At 33.9% G+C, this 8,742-nt stretch overlaps 1 pseudogene; it reads right to left on the minus strand.

Annotated features, from left to right (window-relative positions):
• Positions 1–208: 208 nt before the first annotated feature.
• Positions 209–324, minus strand: LOC121101596 (annotated as a pseudogene).
• Between the last annotated feature and the right edge of the window lie 8,418 nt (positions 325–8,742).

The raw sequence follows: 8,742 nt of genomic DNA on the forward strand, positions 1-8,742 counted from the left end.
TTAGTTAATTAACATAGAGTGTATCATTAGTGATTCACCAGTTGCATGTAACACCCAGTGCTGATTACATCAAGTGCGCTATTTAATGCCCATTACCCGGTTACCCCATTCCCCACCAACCCCTCTTCCAGCAACCCTCAGTTCCTTTCCTGTAGTTAAGCCTTGTCTCCTATGGTATGTGTTCCCTCTCTGATTTCATCTTATTTTAAAAAATATGGAACACTTCACAAATTTGTGTGTCATCCTTGTTCAGGGGCCATGCTAGTCATGCTAATCTTCTCTGTATTGTTTCAATTTTAGTGTATGTGCTGCCCAAGCGAGCATTCTATATGTGTTTTCATATATCACAATGTACGTTGTTGTTGTTTTGAGGCATAGCACTTCGACTCTTAAAAATGACTTCACCAAATTATTTCACATTCTTCTTTTTGTCAGCTTATAAATTTTACTGAACTATTCCTATTATTATCCCTGTGCACACCAAAACCACCACACTGCATGCAATGTGACTGTTTGTGGTTAGATTGGTATAGAGAACAGAATTTTCTTCCGCTCAATGCTAGCTAATCCATCAGGATTGAAGTGAGTTTGTCTTCATCAGCAAAACTGTAATTAACCCAAAATATCTGAAAACTGTTACTGCAAGATGTCCACTGCCAAAATTGAGTTAATCAGAGCTAGATGTTTTATGTTTTATGAACTCTTTTTCATCATCATGTGAAAAGGCCAAAAAGGATAAGTACAAGATTAATGGAATCAGCAATCATGGGGACAAATACAATGGTTTCATGAGATTCTAAGGGTCTCTAATTCTGAGACTCATTCATTAAACTGGTCTCTGTATGTTTTTGTAGTGTATGAAATTATCAGTTTATTAATCACATAGGGCATGAAAAATAAGTTTTGAATCTTGATATAAGATGTGAGCTATAAACAAACATTGGTTTAGCTCTAGTTGACAGGGAGTAATGTCTCCTCCCCTTCTTCCTCCTCATGATCCTCCTTCATTTTCCTATTCCCTTCCTTTTTCTTCTTCTCCTCTTGTTCCTTCTCCTCTTCCTCCTCCTTCATAATTTCACTAAATCATAGCCAAATAAATTCTTTAAAATAATTCTCATCTTAATTAAAAAAAAAAAACAATGAAACCTACAAACCATCACCACCATCACCGTGACGAAAGCATTTATTTAATACCACCACATTTGTTCAGTATAACACACACTATTTGTTATGAGTAAAAAGGAGACTCTGAAGCTAATTCCCTGGATTCAGAATTTACCTCCAGCACTTGTTAGCTGTTACTTATATAAAATCTCCTAGTGTCTCTGTACCTGTTTTCCAAGTATAAACTTATAAATATAAGAATAAGTAAGTTAATAATAGATGGCTAGAACCAGGCCCATCATATGAAGAATGCTTTGTTTTCCTTATATCACACAGAAAAATATTTTACTTTTCTGAGCATGCATGTCAAATATCTATCAATTTTTCCACGTAGCACTGAAGATTCTCAGTAATATGAACACAAAAGACAGATGGTTGCCCAGAAAGAGGAAAAGTTAAGGAGTAGACAAAATTCTATAATATTCTTGAGAGAGAATCTCTACCCTTTTTCTGCAAATGTGAATTTTGAGGTCAGAATATTAATCTGCTGATAGAATAGATTAGTGCTTTCTTGAAAATGTTAAAATATTAATTTCAGAAACACTGTGATAAGGGTGTCGATAATTTTTTTAACATATGAATCAATATTCTCTAGTACAACCAGAGAGATAGGAATCAATACATATTAGTTTAATGTCAAAGCTAGACATGCAGTTTTAAAAATAGGAAATTGCTTTCTGAGTGGAAAATAAAATGATTTTTTCTTAAAGTGGAAGATCCTTTCAGAAACCAAGTCGTCCCCTGGTGACTCTTTTAGGTTCTATCACATTTTTTGAGCTGTGGTTTGCCATTTAGTGTTTTGTATTCCCCATTTCTAATATTCATGTTTTAAAGATTTTACTCTACACTTTCTTTTTCACAAGTGGCCCCCAGCTTGGCAAAATATATATACATTTGTTTGTTAAATTTTTGACATTGTTTGTGAAGGAATAAGCTGACTGGTTATATTTTCCTTTAAGATCATTTGTATGATAAGTAATCTCACACTCTAGCTCACCATTAAAACAGGAGATAGAATGGAGGTTTTACATTAATTGTGACTAGTAATGAAAAACATACGTGAAAATTCTCCCTCTGAAATAAGCCTACATAGAACTGCCAATATCAGGGACAGATGCCTTTTTCTAAGAATTGCCAATAAGAAGGGACTCCACTATCACCAGTCACTAATTCAGTGCTCACCCTCACCATGTATAGAGAGAAATAAACAGGGGAAGAGAGGTTCAATAGTAACATTCTACTATTTCTTTGCCCCATTTTTGTTTGGAAGTGGGTAGCCATTATTCAATATGCTGCTTTAAAGAATGCAAGACAGTCCATTAAATGAATTGCCCTTGTGCCAACCTAAGAACCGGGGAGAAATATCAAGTTGAACATTCAGCTTACCTGGGTGTAGCAGACTATACTGTCTCCATTTGAGATCTACCAAGGATGTGTGAATGTTGTGTGAATCAAGGGCTACTGATGCAGAATTTAGCTCACCTGGAGCCATTTTCTCAATACCAAACCCAGGAGTATTGTCTACCTGCCCAAGAGATTCTAGGAGCAAGACACAAATGCATGTACAAAGATGAAGCTTGTAGCTAAGGCAGAAGGGCTGTTTGGAAAACAATAAACCAGATCTTGAAGAAGGAACTGGCAGTGGGGAAGACATGCAGGATTCCCTGAAGAATTCAAACTTTTGAAAAACGTTCCAGCATTTGCATGTTTGCCACAGAGGGCACTGGTAGTTTATCATTATTACCCAGAGATTCAGGGGAAAAGAGAGATAGAGAAAAAAAATAAAGTAACAGGCCCTGCTGGTTAAATAAAAAGATATGTTCCCATAAGTGTCCCTCATATCTCCAAGCCAGGGGCAAGGGCACAAATAAAGTTTCAAACAATGTACATATAAATATTATCAAGTTCTAAATCAAGATAACAAATTATTAAATAATATCCATTCTGCTTTTCTACTTAATAAATATAACTTTATAGTGATAAAATTTTAAAATATGTATAAGGCTGTAGATTTTATGAAAGAAAACTGGCTTTAATTATTATTGAACATTTCTAAATATTTTATATATGGCAAGTTTAAGTGAGTAATAAGATAAAATATACACATAATATATAATTTTTTGTATTTATTCCACATGGATTATTTTGCTTGCCCTTTCTCAGAAAAACAATAATTATGTTATCATAATAAAAATGTTCACATAATTTATGCTTAAATGATACTAATTTAAAATAATTTAGAAATAAAATGTAAGTTTATTGAAAGCATAAAAATGCAAAAATTTGTATGAAAATGTAGATCAAGTTAAATGTGAGTAGTTGTATTGTAGTCATGTGCTTCAAAAAGTTATTTTGCTTCTAAATTCACAATTCTTTGCCAACACTAAAAGACAAAATACAAATTATCAATAATGGATATAGAGACATTTCAAACTAAGATACATTTTAAGTCTTTAAGAATATATTCAAATAGTTCATATAATTATAAAATAAATTTTGAAAGCTAACAACATGTTGGCAATTTAATAAATTGGCATCTCATTAATAATGCACATTATGTTTAGATACATATATACCACATACCCCCACACATGTAATATGTACAAATTTAAGAGTAATATACTTTTTTTAATGTTAAAAGTGTTTCTTAATCACAATAAGTAACTATTGAAAGTATCTCACTAATTATGAAATCACAAACCAAATCACGTAGAGAAACAAGAAAATGAAAATTTGGCCCTCCTCAGATGAGGGGAAATATTTCACTAAGCAAGAATCTATTGCACCCAATGGTGTGTGAAATAAAGAAAACGTAAGTTAATTAATTAGTCTTTTTTCTTACTGCAGCATTTCCATCACTTAAAGATTAATTGAAAAATCAAAGTATTTATCTTATGACACTGACTCTAAAAATTAAATACACAAACTGTCAAGGCACTAAGAAGTAGTCATTTTTTCTTTCAAAACACAGCAAGACAGATGGGGAAGTGTTTCCTTGAGGTCTCAACAGAGTTAGGAGGGCAAATGCTTTGAAATTACAGGTCTTGCTGTGTCAACATTGAGCCAAGATTTTGAATAAACAAAACATTCATATTCTTTAGTATATTTATTGTATTTTATTATTACAACTTGCACATGCTATGTGATATATAAGTCATAGGAGAGGTGTCCTGATTGCCAGGGTCTAAGAAGGGTGTTGCTTGGCCCCTTTTCCTTCATCCCTATTCCTGATCCCTAAAGATACAGAGAAAATAGAACACTCGAGTGAGTGGAAGAACAATCAAAGTTCCTTTCTTCACCCCGAGTCCATCAAGTGGCAGACGTGGCTGATATCTGGAGAATACAGTTAGAAGAATGTTGGAGTATTTTGTTATTAAGGGGCAGGAAAGAACACATAAGAAGCTGTGGTTCAAAGCAGGGAATGGTGCGCTGCAAAGATCTTCTAAAGCCTTTCTGAAGAATCCACTAATGAACCCCACCAAATAGCCAATATTTGGATACCTGAGTTTGGACAGATTGCATTTGATAAGCAGAAGAGAAATGTAAATAGCCTTTACTAACTAAAAATCAAAACCAAGCAAAACACATATTTGACTTTTTTCTTCTCATTCTTGCTCCTCTGAACCCAACTCTCTTCAACCGTAAAAAGGACAGAAGCAGAAGGGATAAGAAAAGGAGTAATGGCAGAACTCAGAGAAGATAAGTTCATGGGCCCTCTCTCCTCCCACTGATCTTGGATCCATGATCAGATGGACTTTGAGGAAAGGCAGAAACTTAAAATTGAAATTAAGTTTATAGCTGTGATTTAATGAAATTGTAATATACAAATAAGTTTTATAAATAATTTTTAAAATGAAAATAAAAATCATGCCATTTGCTCAATACCATTAAGTAGCAGCAGAGGAGATGATGTGTGACCGTACTAATTGTAGAAAAAATTATTTTTTTTTAAAGTTTTATTTTATTTAAATTCAATTAATTAACATATAGTATATTATTAGTTTCAGAGGTAGAGTTCAGTGATTCACAGTTGTATATAACACCCAGTGCTCATTACATCACGTGTCCTCCTTAATGCCTATCACCTTACCCCATCCCCCCACACCGCTCTCCTCCAGCAATCCTCAGTTTGTTTCCTACAGTTAAGAGTCTCTTATGGTTTGTCTCCCTCTCTGATTTCATCTTGTTTTGTTTTTCCTTCCCTTCCCCTATTCTCTGAGAAAAATTTTTTCTTAACATACCTTATTTAGCCCAGTGAGTTCAATAAAATACTTACATATTTAGCTAATTTTCTGACACTCAGAATTTTTTCAATGTTTTATTCTTATAACAGTGATATAATTAACTTCTTTATTACTTAGTATCAATGTATTTCCCTCAATATTTCCTTGGAATATATTATCATAAATGTGAGACGTATAAAATGTCAAATTGTACTTCCCTAAAATGTATAATGACCTAACCCTTAAAATCCATTTGCTTTTCATAATTTTAGAACAGCCCTTTATTTATCTAAATTTAAGTTTCTTCTAAGGAAGTTGTGAATACAAATTTAATGATTTTTCATATAGTCCAATTTAGGAGCTTGGTGCTAAATACAGAAGAGTAACCCTTAAAACAAAAAACAGAATGAGTTAAAGAATGTCTTAAGTTACAAAGAAGTCCATGATGTTTGCTTTGAGTCATGCTCTAAACATGATCCTTAAGTTCTAACAACACCTTTAACTGTGACTGACACATTCTAGGGTAACCCCCAATGAGTGGTATAGTTCCCTCTCTTTGAGTGGAGGTGATGCCTGTACACTGCTTCTAATAAATCAAATATACCAATTGAAATGCGATGTCACTCTCATGACTGTGCTATGTTATACGACAGAAGGGAAAGGATTTCATCATCATCATCACCATTATCATCATCATCCTCAGGTCCAGATGTATTACTATTTTAAATGCTTCACCAAAAAATTATTAAAAGAGCTTATATATTTCATTTATATAAAGAAATAATTTCTTTACATTCTGAATATTATTTCTAAGAAGTCTCTTATAAATTATTGTGCAAATCATTTTTTAAGTAAAGAATTTAGATAAAAAGATGAAGTAAAGGAATGTAGTCATGGGTCTTTTTTCCTATGATCTCTGTTCTTATGTTTACTGTCATTGTCTTCCATTATTCATGATACTCTTTTTTTATTTGTCTCTTTGCACTTAAGACATGTTTTATAGTTATCCTTTTGTGTATTCCTCATTACCTCTGAAATATTTTGTGAACTTTACTTGACTGATGTAACACAGTTGGATTAACCTTTCTTGGAGTTTTGGAAACTTTTCAAATTATATATTGTTACTATGTTGTTAAGAGAGAGCTTAATCTTCAACGTAATCATATAGTTAAGTAACACTGTAAAAGGTAGAATAACTTATTTTACATTCAAATCAAGTCAATTAAATAATAATGGAGCAATGGGTAAGGTTATATGAATGCAAGGTCAAAGAACTAAGTCAAGTTTTCTGTATGTCTTAGCAAAGCTCACTCTCTGGTGGCAGGAGAAACATGAAACAACAAAGATGTTCACCCACCAACATTCTGTTCTGTAACAAAATAACATTATTTAATTTTTAAACATATGCTATCATTACTCTGAAAGTGTCCATGGTCAGTAGTTTAAACATGATCAAAAATTCCCAAGGAAAAAATAGTTTATCGTCATTAGATAGATTTAAAATTTAAATTAAAATTGTCTTTTTGTTTATTTGTTTGAAAGGGTTAGTTAACATTCATTTTCATCCAATGTTTTAAGTTGAAGAAAAACACAGTATGGTCAATCAATATAAATATTTTCAAAATAGATTTTCTGTATTTCATCCACTATTTAACATCCACTGAAAACTTCCTTGAGTCTAAAATAAAATCTGAAATTACTTTTATAATATCTAGTCATCCTGATAACTTAACCATCAGTATTCTAAGAAACTAAGAAGAAAAAAAATAGGGTCTAAAATAGAAGAATAAGTCATAGAATGAAATAAGCAGAAAGTGAAGAAGGGTGGGGATTGTGGAGATATTTTTAAATTCCATATAGGTTGTTCACCTTACACCTGATTTTTCTCAGAAAAAACCACATTTGATAATGTAAAGAAGTTTTTCTAATAACTACGCTGGAATACATGCTCACACATATATGTATATACAGACATATACGTGCATATTTATATACATAGACGGTTATTACAAGAGAAAGACATACCCTGGGATGGCAACTCAGGGGAAAGTACAGAAAGTTTTTGTTTAAATGAGATCTCTGTTTTTCTGCTTTCCCATATGAAAAATCTCATGAGTGTCAATTTCTTTTTAATGAGACTTTCCTGCTATGAAGAAAAGAACAGTTAATGAGAACTATTCAGTAAAATCCGATTCAGTGCTGCAATATGAATTCCTACAAGGGGTTAAAAAGAAGTCAGCCACTTGATTTGCAAAGATCAGGACACATTTCTTTCTCTACTATTAACTCTGTGACCTTCAGTTACACTGTTGCGGAAAAATAAGAATCAGACCAGAGAGAGACCAAGTGACAGTCGGAGAAGTAGGAGAACCCAGATTTATTTTATGCCAGGGGACCCAGATGAGATCGTGCTCCAAATTCGGGGCCCCGGGCAACGGGGTTACAGGGCTTTTATAGGGGACTGCAGTCAGGCTCCAAGGGCAATGCTGAATGCTGGTAGGTGGGTTTAAACTGGGGGGGTGGGGGCTGCCTTAGGCAGGAACAGTAGTGCAGGGAGCCTGTGGCAGGAAGCCTGTTTACAGAAGCAGAAACGCTGGTTATCGCTTGCTCCCAGTAGGGCTTCTGGTTATTCTAGCTTATTGTTAGTAAGTTTCCATCTTCTGGGGCCTCCTGGCCTGGGCCTGCTCTGGTCAATGTTCCTCTTCAACACATTTAACCCCCTTGAATCCAAGTTCAATTCACTTTAACCAGTATTTTATGGTAAAGTTAGAAATTACATTTGGTCTTCTGGGCTTCCATAAGAGATAGTTTGGTAAACAAAATTTAGTCCCTGAAACTAAGAAAAATATTTTCAAAATAGCATGTGCAAAGTCTCCAGAGCAAGAACACACAGCCTGAGTGAAAATGAACAAGAAAGCCAGTGTTGTTGGAGATGAGTGAGGGAGGAAGAGGACTGGGAAGGAAGGTCTGAGCGGCAAATGGGATCGGCTCATATTGGGACTCTAGGACATTATTCAAATATTATCTTTTTTGTTTGTTTTTTGTAGAGTGAGACAGTAATGTAATTAAGGGCTGCAAAAGAATAGCAGGATTTATGTCTTCACAGAGTCATTCTTACTTCCACCAAACGAAGACAGTCAAAAGAAGACTCATTAAAAGGCTCTTTTAATAATGCAGGTAAAAGACAGTGGTACAGCATTTGTCGAAGCGGTGGCTGTGACCTGTGGTCAGATTCAGAATTCATTCTGAAAGGAAGATGGCAAAATTTGTGGATAGAACTAATGTCCTTTTTGAGAGAGAAGGAGTCAAGAATACCTCCAAAGATTTTTTGATCTGATATATTAAAAGAATGGAG

This window comes from Ursus maritimus, unplaced genomic scaffold (genome assembly GCF_017311325.1).
Source record: "Ursus maritimus isolate PB19 unplaced genomic scaffold, ASM1731132v1 scaffold_8, whole genome shotgun sequence".
NCBI lineage: Eukaryota > Metazoa > Chordata > Mammalia > Carnivora > Ursidae > Ursus > Ursus maritimus.